The sequence below is a fragment of the Castor canadensis genome, chromosome 6 (genome assembly GCF_047511655.1).
Source record: "Castor canadensis chromosome 6, mCasCan1.hap1v2, whole genome shotgun sequence".
Lineage (NCBI taxonomy): Eukaryota > Metazoa > Chordata > Mammalia > Rodentia > Castoridae > Castor > Castor canadensis.
The window spans coordinates 155636377-155661064 of NC_133391.1; positions in this window are offsets into that span (position 1 = coordinate 155636377).

Consider the following 24688-nt stretch of genomic DNA (forward strand, 5'->3'; position numbering starts at 1 on the left):
TAAATTAAAGCAATATCATTATTTTTCAAGCATAGCAATAATTAGAGCTGAACAAAAAATATTAGTGAGATAATATAGATTATGAAAGAGTATTTAAAGTAAGAAAATGTAATAAATTTATAATAACTATAATGAAAATTCTTTTTAAACTACCAACAAGCAGTTCTATGAAATATGTATAATTTAGCTGACAAAATTCTAGTAACTTTTCCTCTGGGTTTTATTCCCCCTCTAATGTCCAGACAAATCTTAGTTTATAAATCTCTTAACCTGCTTCCCCAATAGTAAATTGATATTTCATTTTATTCAACTGCAAAGTGTTCTTCAAAGGCATTAATGTCTCATTCTATAGCAATCATAATTCATTTCTGAAGCAAATTTATCTTTTTGTGACTGAGATATTTCAAGATGTAATGTCCTGGAAAATGTGGTAAAATAAATCTAACTGCATTTCTTAACCATCAATTTTCTCAATTATATTAAGTTCAATTATAACTAACAGTCAGTTAGAATAGTAATTAGCATTAAAATTAACTATTAAATCTTTTTTTCTTTTCTAGTGTGGCTATTTTTTGAATGTACACAGCATGTTATTAAAAAAGAAGAAAAAGAAAATTTTTTAAAAGTTTGAATCAAAGTAGCAAGGTAGATTGAGATTTTCTATTCTCTTATAATCTTGATTTGGAGAACTTTTAAATTCCAACAGTCAAATAATACAACATGTAACTTAGTTTCAGTTTTTATATTTTGCCCTTCCTTTTTCCCTCTTTCTTTGTCTTTTAAATTATATAATTAATTTTATGATAAAAATTGATAAGATTTCAGCTTTTTGACAAATTGCGTCCTAAATATGGCAAGTGATTTTCTTTATTCTGAGAGGAGTTCTAATTCAAATAGAACTTAGAAACATTGCCTCAACTTTTACTAAAACATAGATATTAAAAATAACCATTTTTAGTCAATACACTCTTTCATTATATAGGAAAACTTCTGTGTCAAGGCTAGAGAGACCAAATATCAAAAGTTCCATATAATAGAATGAGGCACTAAAACCACATTCCTTACCCTTCTCCCACCAAGCTCACCACATAACCATTGGGCCTTTTTCTGCAGTAAGACAACTATGCTAGTATTTGAAGACAGAAGGAAAGGCAGAAATCTTCTTCCTGGTATCATTCATGGCAATTAATAATGTATGCTGATTTTCTCCTCTTCTTTCTTGGGTTCTTGCTACTTTCTCTTCACAAACTTCCACCTAACTTCCCATAATGTGAACGGGAGATTCTCACTTCATTTCCTAAAGTTTCTTTGACATGTACCTCACCAACTAAGTGGCCAGTGTAAAGATTTTAGTGTCTTTTAGATTAGAAGGCAGAGGACATTTCTAATGCCATAAAAATGTCTAAACTGCATAATGTGGAAAAATAGGGAATTTAAAAATAAATGTCTAATTTCTTATTATGTTATAGTTTGTTATCATTTTCCTCTATTGATCTTAGATAACCACTAGAAAATATTCTACAAAATATGAGTTGTTGGTTTTAGAGGTAAAAAGATAGGCTCTTCTATATCCTGAGAGTCTCTCAAAAGCAAGAAGTAGAACAAATAAAGCATGCCATGATATCAAAACCCTATGGAAAGATCCCTCAAATATTTATCCAGTGGAAGGTAAAAAAACACAGTGCTAGCCCCCTAACTGGATAGAATAAAGCTAAGGATTGATCAGCCTGTGTTCAGATTATTACAAATTAATTTTGTTTTATGTTAATTCAGCTTACAATGTTACATTTTATTTTTAAACTGTTGCAAAATATTTTAGGAATCTGAGGGTATAGGAATTCACTAAGCTATTCATGTACATTTGGATAAAGTCCCTAAGAAAACTGGAAATAATGTGCCACAATGTGACAATCTAAATTTTGAAGTAAATACGGAAGCACATTATGTTCTGTAACTTGACACAGTGTGAAATTATTAAATAAACTGTACTTTTCTTATATCTAGTACTTTTCAGTCTTTTCTTCTCTCCTCTTACTGTGGTGGTCTTGGAGTAACCATCACTTTTGCTAAGGTTTTGAGTTTTGTCTTAGAGGTTTCCCTGTCAAAACAAACAAAATAAAACAAAGGGAAAAAATTAAGAAAAAAAAAACCCTTCCTTTCCACACCTAGGCTGAATGTTCTGTTAGTTACTAGATTCTAGAAACTTATTTCTAGCTTCTTAGTTTTCCTTTATCCTTCAGAGAGGATCTTGTGGCTTTGCCTGGAGAGTGGCTTACGACTGCCATCTTACTACTTATGACCTACCTCATAGTTGGGATTGCGGTGTGCACCAATCATGCCTGGCTCTTGTGTTGAGATATGTTCTCACTAACTTTTCCCCCATGCTGGTCTTGAATTACAAAATCCCAATCTTTGCCTCCAAAGAAGCTAGGAATTCAGGTATGAACCATAGCATGTAGCCCAAAGTCCCAGGTTGTTGAGATAGGATCCCAGTTACTTTTTGTTATTTTATTCCTCATGGATCCATTTACTTGTCAACTCATCACTGTGACCAACATATCATTATCAAAAATAAGTCTCATCTCATCTTATTTACCCCTAAATCTTAATTTGTTGGTTTTTTGCCATCTGGGTTTTCAAAACAATTATAATTAATTTTCAGCATATTATTCTCTCTGCTTGTTTTCTCTTATGCTGGATTTTAAGCTCCATGGTTGTATGGTTAATACATTTGCTATTCATCACTATTTTCACAAAGTCTGCAACAGTGACAAATATGGATTTGTGATAAGTAAATACTTTTAGATTATAAATAAAAAATAAAATTAAAATCCTATTCTCCAAAGTGAACCAATTTCTCTACCTCTCTGTCTACAATGGAAAAAAATCTTTTCCCCATAAAGAAGTTGAAATTCAATTATTTGCAGCATTTGTTTATGTTCAAAAAACCAGTCATAAACTTTGAACTCTCAGTGCAATTGTCATACATTTTTTTCCTAAATAGTGAATCATTTTTTAAAGTTATTAAACTTTCAGTGCTTACAATGAATTGTAGATTCTTTAATATCATAATAAATGTCATGTATAAAATGAATGCCCAGACCTATTTACCTTAAAAATATTATAACATCATTAAATTATTTAAAATATTGTTGGTAGCTTTATAATTAATAGATAATTTACATACACAATTAAGCAAAACTTAAGAACACAAAAGTGAATTTTACACTAAATATTTAACTATTAATCAAAATTTTATTTAAATTATTTTTTTAAGTATTATTACAATTGTTTTAGATATTATAAACTCAGAAAATGATTTCAATATATTACTGTGATTACAAAACCAATTATCACACACTTTTGTGAAATCTGACCTTAAGTATTTTTTGTTTCACATTTTGCTGAACTTACCCTGGATTAACACTCCAGAACTTTTTTGAAATATATTCTGATTCACTTTCAAAAGTCTCTGTGTTTTGAATAACTTACTGAATGGAAACGGGAACCAATCTATTTCATACTAGAGAAGCGTGGGGGAGCTGTGTGGGTAATTTATTGATTCTTGAATGAACATATTACCTAGTTGTACAGTCTAGTGAAATTCAACTCTGAACCAATAACCGTTCATCTGTGCCCTCCTTGTTTCAGTCGTAATGGTTGTTTTCCTTGTTTCAGTGATATGAAACTTTAATAGCTTCTATTTCACAAAGTTTCAATTTAATTAAATTTATTGTCTTTCTCAGAATTTTTTTTTCCACAAACTTCATATGCTCAGCTTTATTTAAAAAACTGCCTGCAGTTATGATGTATTTACTTGATTCACTTACCGAATTAAAAACCAACAAAAATACTATGAGAATTTCAAAAGTAGTATCTATCAGTAGCATCAGTATCAGTGTAGTATCAGTGTCCCCCAAACTTTCCATCCACCGAGGAATGAAAGATTGGCTCTGATCTTTTAGCTATTAGGTATATATGACTTCTTTATTGTCTTAAAACACAGCATTGGTATGGATTTGTTTATTTACACAGGAAGGATTACCTAGCTCATAAAAAATATTGGGAGTTTTCTTACTTTAAGTATTAGGAAAAATGTTTACTGGCATATAGCACATCACATTGCTTTGAAAAAGGCTGACACCTGCCCAATTTTGTTGTTATTGTCATAGTTGACTTGATGGGGTAAGAAGAATTATTTCTTAATCTTTAAAAGATAATAGCTTAACTAAAATATCTGTTGGCATTGATCATTCTGTATGAGTTTTTCAAAGGAATATAGTGTGAGCTTTACAACTTTATTCCTTCATTCTTAGGACGGTTTGTCTCTATCAATGTGAACACTTTTTTTATGATTGTGATTATTACAGGAAATGTTATATGTATTTTCAACAGCATTTTGTGTACTTTATATTCTTTCATGGTATCTTTTTAACATGTTTGATATGCTTTAGGATTCTGTGATTTTTCTCGGGTATCTTTGCTATATCAATACATTTATCTTGGAAATATCATCTCTTTTGTCCTCATACTGCTTTTTTAAATCAATTCTGTTGGCTTCAATTGTTTTCCTTAACTCTGGATTTTATATTTTAGAACTGTGATATATATATATATATATATATATATATATGTTTGTATTCTATGTAATTATTTTGTGAGCATATATTTATGTTTTTCAATTTATTCCATATAGAATATGAGAATATGGAAGGTCCCCAACTTAGAATACTTCAAATCATGGTTTTTATGCTTACAATGCTGTGAAACCAGTATTCATTCAGCAGAAACCACTCTACATTATGCAGTATTTAGGTATACTAACTACATTTTCAACTTGAGATATTTTTAACTTATGATGGTTCAATAAGACATAGCTCTATAGCAAATCATATAACAACTGCATTTATAGCTGTGTGTGTATGAATGTGTATTCATGACATGCAAATATAATATGCTTTTTCATCTCTTTTACTTTTCTTAAATATTTTTCTTGTGATTGTTGTAATATTAGAAGGAAAATCTATTTGTTGCCTCTAAGTGCTCAGATGATATACAGGTATATTTTCTTTTACTTTAAACCCATTTTATGTAAAAATGTCTTTGTTCTAAAATCTTATTTTGGAGATGAAATTAAGGAGAACCTGTGGGCAGAAGCATTTGCTAGGTTAATTTATTTTTCTAGGTTTACACAAGGTAAGTATAAGTAGAATATGTCCCCTGATTTCTCTTTTCCAGCATACCTTTTCTCAAAGATTATAGCACTTATATGTCCTTTCTTTTTCCCATCACTAAGACTTATTGTTTATTTGTTCCATTTCATGTATGTAATATTTATTTCTATTTTGTGGAGTTTCTTTTTTTTTTTTTGCTACCTAGTATAGAACCCAGGGTCTACAATTTGAACTACACCCCCTTTATTTTGTCTGTGTATGAGTGTGAGTGTGTGTGTGTGTGTGTGTGTGTGTGTGTGTGTGTGTCTATGTGTGTGTGTAATAACATCTCAGCTAACTTTGCTGGGGTTTGTCTCTAATTCTCATTTCTTCAAGAGGATAATTTATAATCTGTCTTTTCTCATATTTTTCCTGAAACATGTATCTCATTGTTATTTATTCTTAAGTTATTTATATTGATGTAGTTAAAATTAACCCAAGGAAAACCTATATTAGAATAAGATTAATTTTACAGAACATGAAAACTGGATTATACAAGAAAGGTCATGTATCCAACACCTTTTCCCCTCAACTCATACATAAAACATCTTTAAAGTAGCTATTAAGTCTGTTCAGAGATATCTAGTCATAGAGGAACCACATACTGCGTCTCTTTGTAAAGTCAGTGCTTATATAACTACATTGTCTCAGGAGGCAGCAGCTTCATAATTTTAGATCTATCAAGAATAAGGAGTGGGGAAAGGGTTGTACACACAGATTATGGGCCTTGGGGGGGTGGGTCACCTGAATGGAGAAACCATTGCACTGATTTAAAGCATATATCTCATCCTCTACATCACTGCAGCTATAGCCACACCCACTTAGATGCAGGGGTTGTACCAGCTGCTTCAGGTTCAAAAGCAGACCATAGAGAAGGTGCCCAAGGTCTGGAAGTGAATGATCCAGAGGTTGAAAAAGGCCAAAGTACTTCAGGGTGAAATGGGATATTACTACCTTTAGAGACCAAGGAAGTCACGGCCCTGGGATCCCATAGCACTTGTAGCACTGAATGACGAAGTCCCAGGAGAAGATGACTTTCCTTTCCTCCAGGCCTTTTCCAGCAGAATAGGGATGTAGTCTTGGATAATTTCTTGACTTTTGTCTGTAATACACTATCAGAAATTCATAAAATGGATAATAAGAGAAAAGAAACACCTATTTCATGAATTGGCATTCCAGAAGTCCTCATGCAATGGGAAGCTTTAGCAAATATTGAGATAATTTCCTATAAAAAGATACGAAATTACTCCTGTTTATTTTTAGGACAGTAGCAAATCTAAAGTCTTTGTAAAGTCTTAGTATGTGTCTAAAGATTACATTATTTTACTCCTTATTTCTTGGAAATATAATGAATATATGTTGTTTGTTTTCCCATGGCTTTTAACTCAATTAGTATTCTATCAATGGTAAATCTTAGATCTTCAAATTTTTTTTGCAAAAATAATGAGCTTATTTTTTCCCTGTGCATTTTCTTAAAGATCAGGGGCTTCATCTACAGAAAAGTAGGAAATAGTTATTTGCGACTTTTGTAAAACAGCAACCAGCCCTGAAATAATCCATTCTGACTATTAGAATAGCAAGTACTAGTATAGTTGTTTGGGCTAATTTAGTTTCTCTTAATCAACCTAACTAGATGACAGAACTCAAGAACGTGTTACATATATTTATCTGATGCACCAATACCCATTTAAAAGTAAAGACCATCATGAAGATAGAGAAATGCAAATGTTTTTGAATATGAATTGATATCTTCATCTCCTATCAACAAGTCATAAATGTCTCTCAGAATACATGCATTTATTTCTCTCATAAAATAAAATGAATCTTAAAGTATTTCAAATTTACTGACCATGATCATGAAAGTTAGGTTTAAGCATAGAAAATTCTTCTTGCCATTCTTCTGGATTAGTTTTCTTCTGTAAGTATCTTTAAATAAAACAAAGACAATGAATCACACACTGCATTACTGGGCTTATAAACATAGTATGAGATAATTTCCTTATATGCATTATCTCAAAATTATGAAAAAAATCATAGTTATTGAGAGAGGAAGTGGGGGAGAAATCAATCAAGCCAAGAAACATATGGAAGTAAATCAGAAAATATTTCTAAAATTTGACATAGTGCCTCTCTGCAAATTATAGTATAAATCATTATCTTATATTACCACAAAAATGGACTAATTAAATTCTAACATGACATCACTTTTTAACATTCCAATGTCAGAGATATTAAAATGTTGGAAAATGTACAAGTATGAGTTGATAGAATGTGTTATCTCACATTTTAAAAGTTTAATAACTCTAGGTATTGTTACCTTTTCCATCTTCTGTTCTGCTTGTTTAACAGGTGCACTAAACAGGTTCTGAATCTATTTTCTGGATAATTTCATACTGCCCACATTTCCCTACAATTAAGTGCCACTGACAATGTCCTGGCACAGTTCTATCACCTGACTTCTTTTCAGCTCTGCAGCCATAGAACTTTTCTGCTAATATCTGTCATTCAGCCCCTTAATAGACTGTCAATCTATATTATCACTTGAAAACTATGCTGTGTTAATCATCACTAAAGATTCCTACACATTAAAACACTTTAATTATTATTCCTGCCTTGAGATATTGGGGAATTTGCATTCACCTTGTCACTGAAGGTTAAACACCAGTAACTGGCCTCCAGCAATCTTGTATCCCAATACTCCTTTTGAAATTTAAGAAACTCAAAGTTATTGCAACATTTTTTCCATAGTTTTAACCAACAGGTAGGAGATGGCCACACATAAGCTTCTAAAAATGCTTTTGCCTTTTTAACAAAGGTCTATCTCAATGCCTGAAAAGAGACAACTTTTAGACCCTTGCAGAGGGTTAGCTAATGCTTTTCTAATCAGATAGCATATAGTATTTCAGTTGTGACTTTGCAATTCATATGAGGCCTCCAGTTTCTTCCTATACATACTGCCTTGAAAGTTCTGGTATTTCAGTCACATTGCTAATGTGACTTATTCTCTGTTACGAGCAAAGTAGTTGCTGTATCAATATTATCCTTTAATATTGCTAGTTTGAGTACATTAGATTCCATGTTCCAAGTAGGAGCACTGTGTAAATAAATTAGGTGACATCTATCTTTTTATTCTGTTCTCCTTTATCTAGCATCCTCAGAATGTTTAACACTGTACAGCACATAATTGCTGGACTCCTGTCCACTGAAACTAGTAAAACTCTGCAACATTTCTGTAAAGAAACTCCTTCTGAAGCCAGCTTTGTTCTCATTTGGCATATCTTGGACGTCTCCTATGTTTCTGAATGTAAGGAGAGATATTTATCCTTCTGCAGAGTAATCAGTCTCTAAATAAATTCAAAGAAAACTTTTCATGAGGAGAAATTATGATTTCCCCAGAAAGGGTTGGAAGTTGTACTTCTACAAATGAGGAATACTAAGGAGTAAATGGAAAGGAAGTCCAGATTTCTCATCTCTTTCTGTGTCTTCCTAATTTCCCTCAGTCTGATCTCAGGGTCCCATTATTTTCTCCCAAGTGCTCCAAGTTGAAGATTTTATTGATGTTGTAAATCTTCAGCTCCTACTGCGAGTTCAGGTTAATTTTCTCAGCTGTATCTTCTCTGCAAGTGGAGGAAGTAAAGAATTTAGAATTGTCACAGAGAATTTCTAATTTTCCATTTGTTACCTGAGTTGGCTATTCAGTCTTCATATTGTGTTCACTTCAATATACTTTCTAGAGATCTTAGGAGCAGCCAACTAAATGAAAGATCTTTATAACCACTATTATTAGCAACAGAAAAAATTCCAAAGAAACGTTCTCTCAAAACCTAGATTTTAATTTCATTTCTTGTGATGCTAATACCAGTGACATTTTAAGAATCTTCACAGCACAACTGCTCACAATTTACCAATGTCCACTCTCTCTGGAAACTTTTATCCAATATGTGTACAATTCAACTTCAGAATCTTATTTCTGAGATTTGTTTTTTGGAGTCCTCTCTGACAACAAATACTGTTTAAGTCTCACAAAAAAAGTAAAGAAAGAAACACTAAAATTGATGCTTTTGTAAGATGTTTAGCAAAGCAAATCATTTTACTAAAGTATGTATGTGGTTTAGGAAATTAAGAAAAGTGTAGGGCAGGAGGCAGTGCATGACATAGAGCCTTTGAGGCAGTGGAGTGTTCAGATACTTCCAATAACTATCCAAAAACATTTTTAAAAATTAAAAGTTCCCAAAGCTGAATTTGTAGGTAATGTTGTGATCTGTGACTTAAGTGCTCTCACTTTTGATGATTTTAAGATGTCAGTACACCAGTAAAGACAGAATTGAGAAGCAATGCCTACAATTATATGTCTTGAGCTGATTAGACCTATGTCTAACTCCAGTACAACCAATGCCTGCCTGTGTCTAGCAGTAGTAGGAGGGTACTCGCACTTAGGCCACCAGAGGCAAGAATTTAGAAGTTACCTAGAGACAAATATGGTAGTTGTTTGGAGAACACTGTCTTGCAAGAATGATGCTCTCATTTCCTTGAATCCTGAAGAGGAGAGTGACTGAGGGAATAAATAACCTGATAATTCCTCCTCTCATCTACCAATCTCTTGTTAGGCAAACTTTGAACTGAACCAAAATGCTGAGTGAGCCCAGGATAGTGTACAGGGATTCTACAGGCCAACATCCCAAACAGGGCACGTGAAAAGAAAGGAAGAGTTGTCAGGGAAGGTCAAACAGAATATATCTAGCATATATGTATTTGTCTTTTATCTACTTCATAGTCATGTATAAATATATAAATATATAATATATGTATATTAACATATACGTGTGTATATATATATATATACATATGCATATATACATATATACATGTAGTTATTTTGGAGTGTACTATTTAATACAATTATCTGAACTATAATTGACCAAAATAATAGCAATTTAACGTATTTCTTATTACTTAAAGAGTAGATGTTACATACTTGTTACTGAAGTTTCAGACACATGGGAAACAGAATTTCAAGTATTTGAGTACATATGGGAAATCTCAAATAAATCAGGGAAAATGTCATAAAAATATGATTTTACATAAGAAACATAATCACACATCTGTTTTGTAACATGATCTCCACATTGCTGACATTTTGTTGCCACCATTACAAACAAACTTATCTCTTCTAAGTCTCTGAATTAGATCTGTTTATTCCTTTACATAAAGTATACTTTTCATCCAGAAGGATCTAGTCATCTCAGAAATGCATCATGTACCTTTTTGTATTTTCTTTCTCCAGTTCTTTTCATTGAACTTTTTCTCATCTTTCTAGGCTCAGGTGCAGTTCAAAGTGCTCTAGGAAACTTGTTTTGAGCACACCAAAAATTGATTCTGCTTTTCTCAATTTCTACTTCAGTGTTTTAAAACTCTGATCTATGTCACCCATGTATTTCATAGCTCTTAATATACAAAAATTCACTTGAAAGAACATAGAATTTTTGTTTAGCTATTCCATATGTGAATTGTATAATATAGGCTTTGACTAACTTAGCAATTGTCCTAGTCTACTTATACTACTAAAACAAAGTACCTGAGATTGTATAATTATTTTTATATTTATAAATGTTAATTATTGTTAATACTTTTTTACATAGAATCTTTACAGTTAGTGGAGACTTCGAATAAAATAATCATCCCTCCCATTTAAAGTTTTAGCACAAAGAAAAATCGATGACTTTTTTCAAGAAGACTGCTAGCAATTAGTAGAGCTGAACACAAATACAAGGGTTTCTCACTTTTATTATCTTATAAAAGGTTTATATTGCTGTCCTAGTGTTCCAAGTATAGGACATCCTGCACTCTTCAAGTCAGTATCTTGCAAACAGTAGCAGATTAATTCATGGAATGCTGATGCAGTGCTGCTAAAATTGAGTTTGAGGTGCCTCCCTCAGAGTCACAATCTCCACAAAGTGTCTAAAACTAGTTAGCACCTTCATATTTTTATATTCAATTCATTGAACAAAACATCATTGTTATTATGGTTATTTCTGTACTTTTGGTTTCAGAGGTTGTTTAAAAATTTTTTTTCTTTCTTAATAAATAAATAAAAGTTTATATATGACATCTCTACCTCATAATAATGGTTTAAATATTGCAAATGAGCAAAGAAAGTATTCAAAAATTGATACTTCAAAATTAATCAAAACTAATATTTGAAAATACATGTAAGGAATAATATCTGAAACAACAAAATAATGCTGAAAATTTTTCAAAAGCAAAGCAACAAAATGAAGTAAAGTAAATCTAGATTGGAGTGTTTGAAAGCTGTGCCACAAACTAGAGAAATTAGGAAGATAAGGAAGACAAGACTTAGTCCATTCAGCTATGAACTATCAAAGGGACTAATGGTCTTGCCAATTAGAGCCCTTATGGTACAATCACTTGTCAAAAATCTCATCAGCTGCCAATCAAGCCTTTAACACAGGAGACTTTGGGAGACATTTTTAAGTTCAAATCATGCAGGGAATTAACATTTTGATGTACAAATTTTTAGACAATAAAAATATTCTGTCCACAATGTGTATATATAAAAATATATACATGTAGACATATAAAATATAAACATATAAGTTTATAGAAATAAATATTTATTTTATTCCTATTTATCTGTCAGCTAGCTACTAGTAGTTACTTGTTCTTAAAGTATATGTAACCCAGAAATCATTAATGAAAACATGTTTATAATGTATAGATTCATTTATATGTTTTTGAACCAAGTTTTAAGCTACATTTTTCATTAAGTAAAATTGTAGAGTTGAATTTACAGCCATGTTGAGATCTTTTACGTTATTCTTTAAAAAGCAGTAGATATTCTATTTAGCTGTCTTTCTGCTTTAAGACTAAACTGGTTCCTCGTTTCTCTCACTAATTCTACACAGTTCTAACCTATCTATATCTATTCACTCTCTGGGCCTTTGTGGCGATATCATCTCTGTTTAATTCTTTTGGAATAAACCTGTGTTTAATTTATGTTTTACACATATTAATGAAAATGTTGATATAAGAGGTGTTTTTAAGGAAAAACTCAGAAATGTGATTAATGATTGAATATGGAAAACATGACTTTCACTGGAAACAAGTTGCCTAAGAGGAGTTGCACCATGGTTACTAGGAAAAAGAGTTAGGGATCCTCAGTTAACTCCATTTCCTTAAGGGTAATAGAGATTATCTTCTTGGATTTAAATGCATTCTGCTGATATTCTGAAGCTTACTTTTATGTGTTTTTAGTTATCCCTTGTGAAACAAAAACATATTTTTGTTTTCTGCTGAAAAATAGTTTGACTTCTGTACTAGTATCACCCATTTAGATAGAAACAATGGACATTTTAAAAAGTGTGGGGGTGGGTTAAAAATTCAAGGAGGTAGACCAATACCTTCTACAAAAAGGAAATAAAAATTTCACGTCAGATTACTTAATTTTCATTATCTGACAATTTTAAACAGCATATATAAATCAATCAATATTCACAAATACTTAAAAATGGAAATTTGTCATCCTATATTCTCCAGAAACAAATTTTCACATACTAGTACTTTATCAGTGCAATGTCAAAGTCAGTAAGCCGGGGATCAAGGGTCTGGACATCAAAGAATAGTTACTGAGTTGTCCACTTGAATTCCTTATGAACAACAGAAATTCCCAACTTTTGGTCACTGTGGAGTGGGAGGAGAGTTAATTAGGGAACTCCCAAGTTCGACCAATCAGATTGCCACCTGTGGCATTAATTCCCTTCCACCATTGCAGTCACCTGTATCAGCTGTTGAGCACAGACTGTGACTTCGCTTTCATCTTTAATCAAGAATGTTTTTGATGAGAGCAGGGAAACAGGGAGCACAGACTAGGTGAGGAGTTCCCAGACAGTTTTCTGAAGTCAGATTATCTAATTTCTGGAGCAAATTGGTGACAATTTACCCCAAAGATAAGTGCAGGAAATAGATATTAGATGACAAAATAAGAAGACACAGCCAGAAGCATTACTAGCTATGCATGAACTCATAAATGGAGAATTGTTATCTCATGAATCTCAGTTACAGGCTCAATTAAGGCAACAGGAGTAGACTTAAAACAGTGATATTTTACATTGCTTTGTTATTATTCCATGATTGGCTTTATTGGGTGATCTCTAAGCATGTAGATAAACGTTTTTTAAAGAACCAGTGGTGGTATGGCCTAACTCTCTTTTAATTTTAATTATTCATTAATAAAAATTTTAGTTACTGTAAGAATTATACATATTTTTGGAGTGTTGTGTGAAATTTTGAAACACATACACAATGTACACTGAACAAATCAGGTTAAGAAGCCATCTCCCTAAACATTTATCTCTTTGTAATTTGGGTGACTTTTTATTTTCTCACATCTACTTCTCTATGAAATATACAATAAATTGTTGTAAACTATACTTACCCAACTGTGCTGTAGAACGCTAGAACTCATTCTTCCTAAGTCTGTATATTATTCTTAAATATACTTAAATCCCTTCATTCTGCTATATTCATTAATGATTTTGCATTTGATTTGCAGTGTTTAATTTTATTTCAGACACTGTCATCATCTTGTGTGAATTCTAATTATCATGGGCCTTTCTGCCCTAAGGAATACCATGGCTTCTGCACAGTGGCCTTAGTTTATCTATCGTAACTCTCTTACCACTCCCACCCTTCATTCTCACAGCCTTGTCATCCCAATTTTTTTGATACTTAAACCTCCAACTTAGTCTTTCTCTACTCTCAAAATTATCCCCTATCTTTCTTGATTTCTTACTGGCTTATACTTCACACTATTGTTATGCTTCATATCCATAAACTCTTACATAATTAAAATCATTGTGTCTTTTTTTCCTTTCAGCTAGGAGTTTGCTCATGAAAAAATAATTTTAACTAAAGATATTCTAAACACAACTACCAAAATTTCAGAACTCAATGAAGAAAGACGTTGCTATCTCAGTGCACATTCTCCTCACAGGGGAAGGAAAAGTTGTTTCTTTTTACCAAAAACTGTGGTGGATCTTGCCATGGACTATGGAGAATTCTCTGTCTTACCTTCTCTTCTCAGGAAGAACTTTAATTTTCTTATTTTGATTTAATAATACAGATAATGGAATAAGTCACTTTATTATTTTCCTTATCAGATTCATTTACTAATTCCTCCACTAGCACAGTTAAAAGTTATGTTCTAAAATATAGAATCAGAACCTATTTGTGACCCAGGTACACTTTGTACTTCAAAAAACTTCCAAATGGCCAAAAACCACATGAAAAAAGGCTCACCATCTCTGGCCATAAAGGAAATGCAAATCAAATCCACACTAAGATTCTACTTCACCCCTGTTAGAATAGCTATCATCAAAAATACCATTAACAATAAATGTTGGCGAGGATATGGGGGAAAAGGAACACTCATACACTTCTAGTGGGAATGTAAGCTAGTACAATCACTTTGGAAAATAATGGAGGATTCTTAAAAACTAAACATAGATCTGCCATATGTTCCAGCAATCTCACTCCTGGGGATATACCTGAAGGAATGTGACACAGGTTACTCCAGAGCCACCTGCAAACCCATGTTTATTGCAGCACTATTCACAATAGCCAAGAAGCCCCACTACTGATTAATGAATTAAGAAAATGTGGTAATTATACAGAATGGAATTTTACTCAGCCATGAAGAAGAATGAAATCTTGTCATTTGCAAGTAAATGAATGGAACTGGAGAACATCATCTTAAGCAAAGTTAGCCAGGCTCAGGAGGTTAAAAATCATATGTTCTCCCTCACATGTGGACTTTAGACCTAAAACAAAGGCAGTAATGTTATTGGACATGGGTCACATGCTAAAGGCAGAACACACACAGGATGAATAGGGAAAGGTAGGAAATCCAAACTTGAAAGTGTTTGATGTGTCCACTGTAGAGGAGCTAATACAGTAACCTTAAAATGACAAAGGTCAATATGGGAAGGTGACAGGGAAGTAGTGAAGAGGTCTAGTAGAGATGAAACAATTCAGGTTATTATACACATGTGCATGGAAGCAATGTTAGGTATTTCTATATATGGCTATCCTTATCTCAAACTAGCAAAAACACTATTTCTTTCTTAATATTGCTTATGTCTTCTCTTCAACAAAATTGGAGAAGAGGGAAAAACAGGTTCTGCCTGGAAGTGAGGGGGGTGTTAGGGAGAGAGAGAGGGCAGGGGGCAGGGAGGAGAGATAGTCCAAACAATGTATGCACACATGCTTAAATGAATGTATGAACCAAAAATAAATTTTAAACTTCCAATTTTTTGTTTAATCTTTTAGTTTAGACACACTCTGATTTTGAATGTGAATCCTTATGTGAGTGATTTTGTAAAGAATAATGGCCATTGAATGCTTTTCAACTGTACCTGTTATGTCCTGAACTCATCCCAGTAGCATTTCTAGCCCGGCCCAGCAATAGAGGTACATAAAAGAATGAAATTAAAAGAACACAAAGACATACTAAACAGTGGGACCTTTTTTCACTGGCTTTTTTTTTTTTTTTTGGCAGTACTAAGATCTGAACTCAGGGCCTTTAATTGCTAGGCAAGGGCTCTACCACTTGAGTCATATCCCATAAAGGAAATGCAAATCAAAACAACATTGAGATTTGACTTCACTCCAGTCAGAATGTTATCACAAAGAACACAAACATTGACAAACTTTTGCAAGGATAATGGAAAAAAGAACTCATATACCCTGTTTGATAGGAATGTAAATTAATACAACCTTTATAGAAAGCAGTATGAAGATTCCTCAAAAAACTAAAAGTAAAACTTCCATACAATTCAGCAATGCCACACTTGGACATATATCCAAACAATTATAAGTATACAGTAGATACATTTCATGTTTATTGCAGCATTGTTCACAATAGCCAAGCTATGAAAACAGCCCAGATAACCTACAACTGCTGAATGTATTAAGAAAATGTGATATATATGCATATATATGCACACACATATATATGTATGATGGATAATATTCAGCCATAAAAAAGGAGGAAATTTTGTTGTTTGTAAGTTAATGGATGAAATTTCGAGATAATCATTTTAAGCAAAGCAAGTCAGGTTCAGAAAGGAAAAGGCCATGTTTTCTCTCATATGTAAAAGAAATCACAAAGATGAACTTATAAACAAATACAAGAGTGATCACATATATTTACATATATATGTATATACATATGTGAATATACATGTACATATAATGTCTGTAATTGTATGACTGTTTGAGGGAACTAAGGACAGGAAGGAGAGGAAAAGTGAATGATAGAGAGTAAATCATATTGAAATACAGTTCGTATGTGTAAGATAATGTCGTAATGAAAGACACTGAAAACTACTGATTAGTAGAGGGAAGGAGAAAAGAGAATAATAGAGGAATACAATATATTAATGAGTGAATTAACATAGTGAAAATCATATAAACAATGAATATGCACAAAAAATGAAAGACTGGAATGGAAAACAAGTCCTGTTAAGTGTTGGGAACTAGTGGGAGGGGGAGGGGGAGGTGGAATGGAGAGGGCAAAAGAGGGTAAGTATGGTTGATGTACTTTATATTCTTGTATGAAAAAAGAACATTGAAATCATTTTAAGTAAGGGGTAGGGGTGTGGGAGAATGATGGATGGGATGAACATTGTAAACATATATGCAAATGTGACAGTAAAACTTTACAGCTAAAATATACTAATTAAAGTGAGGACAAAAGAAGTATAAAAAGACAACTGCCTATTCTAAGATGTCTTAGAAGGAAGTAGGTCATCTGGCATGCACAGTCAGAGAGCCTGACAGTGAAGGAACAGGCACTAGCATGCTCCTCCTGCAGAATAGGCACAGACCAGAAAATATGATAAATGCCTTCATGCTGGCAATTCTTAGGAAGCATTAACTGCATTGTCCTTCCCATTAAATGGTCTTTTAGATAAGTGCTGTGATTGAAAACTGCTGGGAAACTAAGGTTTACACAATACTTTGTTTTTAAACCCATTTTCACACACTTCATTTTTAACTTTCATTTCTACATTTGATAATCTTTTCTAGATGGAGGAAAACTTAGCTCCATTATCAACACTGCATTTACTTAACTGGCTCAGTAATAGAAGGAAAATGGTGATAGGTGGATGGCTGGATAAATAAATAGCTGGATGGACAGACGAATATTATAGATAAATGATGATGATGAGATACATAGATACATGTAGATAAATGATGATAGATGATAAATAGATAAAACATAATTACAAACAAGAGTGTAAAATTTTGTTGTGTTCATTTTGTATTTAATCATAAGATAAAAATTTAATTCACATTCCAAAGTTTTAAAAATGTGTTCTTCATCCTTCAATGTGCTGATATTCATTTGAAATCACTTGCTTGTTTTCTTTGTGTTATCTTCTTATTTTGTTTTCTCCAACCTTCATTATTTGCTTAATTTAATATATGTAACAGTGAACCTTTTGCATAGTTTAAGAATCAAAACTATGTTAAAGGTTATAATCACAAAAATCTCTTTTCCCTACCATTTCTACATTTCTACAATGGTTCTACCTTCTCACACTTTTCACCATGTTCTTTATCAACCCTCACAGGTAACCTTTGTTTGTTTCTGGTTTACTCATTCTGTCATTTTTTTAAGGGAAATTGTATAAAAACGTATGCATATGTATAGATAACTTCATACGTATTATGTATATTACACATATGTATGTGTAAGATATGTATGTATGTGTCACATATTTATACATAAAAGTTACTCCTTTCACATATGAAATGTAGCATGCCATAAATATTTCAAGCTTTTTTTTAAACTCACAGTGTATTCTAAAAATCTCTCCTTATCTTGTCATAGAAATCTTCCTCATCCTTCATCCCAGTTGCAGTTTTCTAATGTGTGGACGATTCATATTTCATACAACTATTTTCCTTATAGATACATGTGGATAACTTTTAATATATTACAACCTATAGTAGTTTGTGAATAAATATAGTAATATATTTGTTCATAATATTGGGGGCAAATTGCATCTAGAAACAGACATGCTGGGTCAAAGATAAATGCACTTGTAACTTTGTTGACTAAAGGTAGCCCATACCCCAAAATGTTTTACATATTTGAGTTACACCAGTCAATTATTAGAGTGCCTGTTACACCATTACCTGTCAAAAAACATTATGCACTCATTAATATAAAAAATGTTGTGCTGTGTACAAATGTATGTAAATGCAAAACTGATTCCTGTTGAAACTATTCCAGGAATGGGGGGAGGGAGGATAAAGGAGGGTGAGGAAGGGGATGAATTCAAGTATGATATATTTGATATATTGTAAGAACTTTTGTAAATCCCACAATGTATCCTGACACAGTACAATAATAAAAACAGTTTAAAAAGAAAAAAAAGTTTGATAGGTTATAGGTAAGAATTGATATCTCTATGTAGTTTTGATTACATTTTTCTATCTATGAGTGAAGTTGAATATTGTGTATGTTTAAATATATCTATATCTGTTATTATACTTTTTCAATTTTCAAATTATAGAAATGATTCCTGAAAGCATATTCTATATTTTCCCATTTTAGCATATTTTTGCACATTTGTCTTCAAATTTCATTAGTCTCTTATAAATTATGGCTATTTTCTCTTTATGTGTAATATTATTTTCCATATCTTTCCATTTTATCAGTGAACTAATTTTTCTTTTCTTTTTTGGGGGCTAGAACATTCTGACTTTGGTGAAATATAAAAATTTATTATAGCCACTTAGAAATAAAAGCAATCATGTTACAGTAATTTTACTGAATGTTTTCTGATGAGTATTTGGAATAATTCAGTAACGCGAAGTAAACAGGTAATTGACTCTGAACATAAGAAGAAAGGTCTGAACTATAGTAAAAGAATTAGTCATTAGCAAATAAATTGTATAACAGCCCAACAAAAAGGAGAGGTAGCAGAGTAAATTGTATATTGAGGGTTGGTAGAAAAGCTGGGAAGCAGGTATGAAAGAAGAAAGGATCAAATATGTCTTTTCAGAGAATGACTGAAATGGAAGGCCACATGAGCTAGGACGGAAGTATTAGTCAACTTTTCATCACCATAACAAAATCTTGAGAAAAGCTAACTTTAATGGGAAAAGAGATTACTTATTTCATCATTTTAGAAACTGACAGTCTAAACAGCACAACACAGGGTGAGGATCCCATAGTGAGTGGTAGGGCAAATGAAGAAGGAGGTTCACGCTTTGATCAGGAAGCAAGAGAACAATTCAAGGGTCAGGTTCAGGACTTTATAACAATCTTCTCACAACAACTAACCAGATTACCATACACACACACAAAATACCACAATCTCTTTCAAAGGCAAGTCTCAATTGACCCGAGGACCTCACACTAGGACACAACTCTCAAAGTTCCACTATTTCTTAAATCTGTCAAACTTGCACCAAGATCCCAAAACATGTACTTTTGGGATGACACACAATATCCAAACCATATCAGTAGATAAGCAAGGAGTTGAAGATAGGAAGAGGCTGACAGAGAGAAATGAGGTTGAATGCTTTTGAAATTTCAAGAGACTGAAGAGCTATTTCACCACAGTACATGAGAAAGTGCTCTGTATGTTGAGGAGTAGGTGGAGTTTGAGATGTTTGAAATAGTAATTTCAGAGGTAATAAAATTTCTGTATTCTTGATCAAAATGGCCATGGCTAACATAGAAGAAAAAAGCACAGATGTTGAGTGCACCATGCAGCAGAATGTGAAACCACTAGAAAGATAACAAGTGTTGGGGCCCACTGCCTGTAATGATTGAAATATGTTTGTTTTGGTTAATACCACAGAGCTTCTAAAACCTTTAAGTTTTCCTAAATGACAGAAATGTTTGGTGCTCACAATGAGTCCCTTGAAAAGATCACATCTGAGTATATGCTGATGAAGTGACTTGAGATGGAGACCTGTAGACAATCTCAGAATGGACTGGTCACCAAAAACAAATACAAGTAATTAAGAGGCAGAAATATTCAGCCTCACTCAAGACATGCAGAGAGGATAAGAGGGGACTGGAGATTGAGCTGAATAAAAAAATATCTAAACAAAGTGATTTGCAGAAACATACAAAATAGTGAATACAAGCAGACACTGGAAGGGTGGAACTTCTAGAAGGGCATGGAGACCTGTGCTACCCCATCTCTACCCGATATCATGCTCTATGCAGTTATTCCATTTGGCTGTGTCTGAGCTGTATTAAGTAAACTGTTTTCCTAAATTGTGTGATATTCCAGTGAAATACAAAATATTGCAGGGAATTCCAGAATTTGTAGTTGGTCTGACGGAAGTGAAGACACCATAGGTATCCATTTGTGGCTGACAATTGAAGTGTAGGCAGTCTTGATGGACTAATCTCTTAAACCTGTGGAGTCAGAAACTAACTTCTGATTGTTGGGTATCCAGTTGGTGTCAGAAAATTTGAGAGTCTCACAGTTCATGTGTTAATTAAGAGCATAAGAGACAAATCAAGTAGCTTAAGAATTGGGAAAAAAATTTGGAATTTTAGCACTAATTTTCTTAACTATTAGAAACATAAAATAGGATATACGTCTTGCCACAAAAATGGAAACAAATGGAAAATATAGCTAAGTGTAATATTTGATCCTGTAAAATTGAAATCATGATAATAAGTAAATAAATGTCCTCAAAAATGCTTACAATTGCTCCTACCATATTCCAGAAGTGATTTTGTTATAGGGCTAATCCATCTTGAATCACAGCCAAGTTCTGTTATGCTAAAGGACCTTGCTATAAATCTTATAAGGCTGTCCAAATAAAAGGACCTTGAGGACAAAATTATAGCAAGATACAAATATATCTTCTTACATGATAGTTCATGAGGAAAATTTCAATGATCAGAAACTCCAAAAAAATTAGCAGCTTTTATTTAAAATATGTCAACATTATCATGAATGGTGTGGGGATGGGGTATGCTTGAAGAATCAGTAAATAAGGAAGACTTGATGGTAAATACATGGGGAGAAATGAGAAGTGTAGGTATCAACCAAATGTTTAATTTATCTATAATTTAAGATATAGTATACCACTTTGCCTGGTACAGACTGTTTATTTGACATATGCCAAAAGTTGTTACTTCTTTTTGTATTTCTTATTTGTCATTATATATTACGATATTGAGTAGACTACCTATAAGGTTAAATAGCAGATATAAAAGTGGAACTTAGTTTTTAGATGTCCATTCTTTCTATTACACTACTTTAAATTATCCATTCCATTTTCCAAACCAGTTTGGAATGTGATAGCACTTCTATTCTTTCCCTTGAATAAATCAGGCTAATCCCAATGTCAGCCTTCTTATGGAAAATGTCACACAGGTATTTTAAACAGGTTTGGAAATAATAGCAATTTCCAGAGTGCTCAGCCCCATAAATTAACATGAAGCTCTATTCTGACACAAACCTTGAAGTGCTAATGTAAAGATCTGTTCTTAAGAAAAGACACTGATGTAGCAAAACTTAAGGCAGAAAGTAAATTTGGATAAACATTCAATCATTAGATTACTTTTTTATTTGGGTTTATCTATGTCTTGCTCTCTGTTAGCAGATTCCTAAGAGATTTTGAAAGAAGAAACTGCAGCCAAGCAGTCCATTTATAGCTCTTGACAAGGCAGTCGTCCCATTTCTTTGTCTATTTTCCTTTCCGGGGAAAATGGATTAGACAGTTTGGAAGAAAATCAACACATCTCTCTTGCTTCTTTACCTTGAGCCAAAAGTCTAGCTCAAACCTGGGCCTATTCCCTATCATTGTTCTAGTATTAAAGTAAAATATATAAATTATCTCAATAAACCTATTTTTTTAAATCTAAGTATCAGGATTGACCATAGACTTCAATAAATGGTCCCTTGCAAAAACAAACAAGCAAACAAAAAAGCACCAAGGTCCACAGCCACTTCAGCACTGCTAGTTTTACAATTCAAACTAGTGTAATAATAGTCTCCATCTACAGGTCTTTTTAAAGAATAATATTGCATAGCACAAATCTTTTCTTGTTAGTACCAAATATGTCTTTATTATTATAAGCTTAATTCTCAACTTTATATTTGACAATTTGCATATAGGTTATGTGGGTAAGTGTTTCAGTAATTTATATAGTAAGAAACTTTTCATTTTTCTCTTAAACATCCATGTACTGAGTTTTCCTTTAGAAGATTATTTTCACTACAAGAGTTTGTGGGAAAATAGCATATCATTTTGCAACTGGTGTGAAAAGAAATGTTGATCTGAGAGAAAATATAGCTATAGGGATTCTTTTGTTAATTTTGTAGCCTTTGTCAACCAAGTTATATATGCACACATTGACCATTTCTTGATTCCTGTCAAGAACCATCTTTAATGTCTGGAGTTATATGCTTCATCTAAATTTGTCTTAAATCACACAACAAAGTTGAAAGTCTAAAATGATTATTGTACTTTACACATGAAGAAACCAAGTCCCACAAATGTTAATTGGCTTCCCTAAGGCAATACAATTAATCATTGTCCAAGTTAGAATTTAAATCAGGCTTCTTATTACAGATCCAGTCTTATCTTGGCTGTTTAAAGTTGTCATAAAGAAATAGTTTTAAGCTGCTAAATATATTCATTTGATTGAAAATGTACAGAAAGAAGGAATAAAATCTTAAACTCTTTAAAAGTTTGAATGGTATCCTTTTTCAGGGGAAGGAAATGACAGCAGCCTTGAGCAGGCGCCTCCCAGCACCTGTCTCTCCTAAAAAAACAATGTAATCCAACCTGAGAGGAGAGGTCAGGAAGGGTAAGGCAAAAGCCTTAGAAACTGACAACTGGAAAAATAACTTGGTCTAAAGAATCTACGACAGTTTGAAGGCTATACTGGAGCATTGAATTTGTGAACTTGGTGTGGGGAGGAGTTTACAATAATAAGCAAGAAAGAAAATTAAAACAGATGACAAAGACAGGAGTGCTGGGATGGCTTGAGCTATGCAGAGATGGTAAAATGAAAATGATCAATGACCAATGAAAATGATTTGAGAAGTTAGTACCCTTGTACATTAAAACATGATGAATGTATGATATATTGTGTATTAGATGGGACCACAGAATTTCCATGATATTTTTTTCTTTCTTTCTTTCCTTTTTTTTGGTGGAACTGGTGCTTGAACTCAGGGCTTCACTCTTAGAAAATGGGCACACACTATTGATTGAACCACATCTCCACTCTGTTTTGCTTGGATTGTTTTGGCGATGGGGGTCTCACAAACTATTTTCCCAGCATGGGCTTCAAAGCTGATCCTACAGATCTCAGTCTTCCAAGTAGCTAGGATTATAAGCATGAGCCACCTGCACTGGCAAGAATTTTTAACATATCTTCAGGAAACACTAATGATGCTAGCCTCAGGATTTTACTTCAAACTCACTGAAATAAGCTTTGATGTATTAAATTTTGCTTAAAATCTATACTTTTGTCTAATCTGCATTCGATAGCTATTATAGAATCAGTATTAGAGGCAAGATTTAATCAGTGGGTGGATACAGGAAATTATTGGAATTCTGCACACAGATAATGAAAGCAAACAAAGCCATGAAAGGGCAGGCAAAACCAAACTACAGGAGAAGAAAAGGCAAGAAAGTAAAGAGTAACACTGTTTCAGCTACACACAATCAAACCCTTAAACAACAAAGACAACTACATGACAGGGATCACCATGTACTTATCAATACTAACACTGAATGTTAATGGCCTAATTCCCCCATCTAAAGACACCAATTGGCAAACTGTATTAAAAAGGAAGATCCAAAAATCTGCTGCCTACAGGAGACCCACCTCAATGACAGAAATAACCACTAGCTGAGAGTGAAAGGTTAGAAGAAGATTAACCAAGCCAGTGGTCCCTGAACACAGTCAAGGGCAGCAATACTTATCTCGGACAAAGTAGACTTCAAACCTACTTTGATCAAATGAGATAAAGAAGGACACTCCATACTAATAAAAGGGGAAATCCACCAAAAGGAAATAACAATTATCAACCTATGTGCAAACAACATCAATGGACCCAATTTCATCAAACATACTCTGAAGGACCTGAAAGCATATCTAGACTCCAACACAGTGAGAGTGGGAGAACTTTTTTTTTTTCATTTTTCTTTTATTATTCATATGTGCATACAAGGCTTGGTTCATTTCTCCCACCTGCCCCCACCCCCTCCCTTACCACCCACTCCGCCCCCTCCTTCTCCCCCCCACCCCTCAATACCCAGCAGAAACTATTTTGCCCTTATTTCTAATTTTGTTGTAGAGAGAGTATAACCAATAATAGGAAGGAACAAGGGTTTTTGCTGGTTGAGATAAGGATAGCTATACAGGGCATTGACTCACATTGATTTCCTGTGCG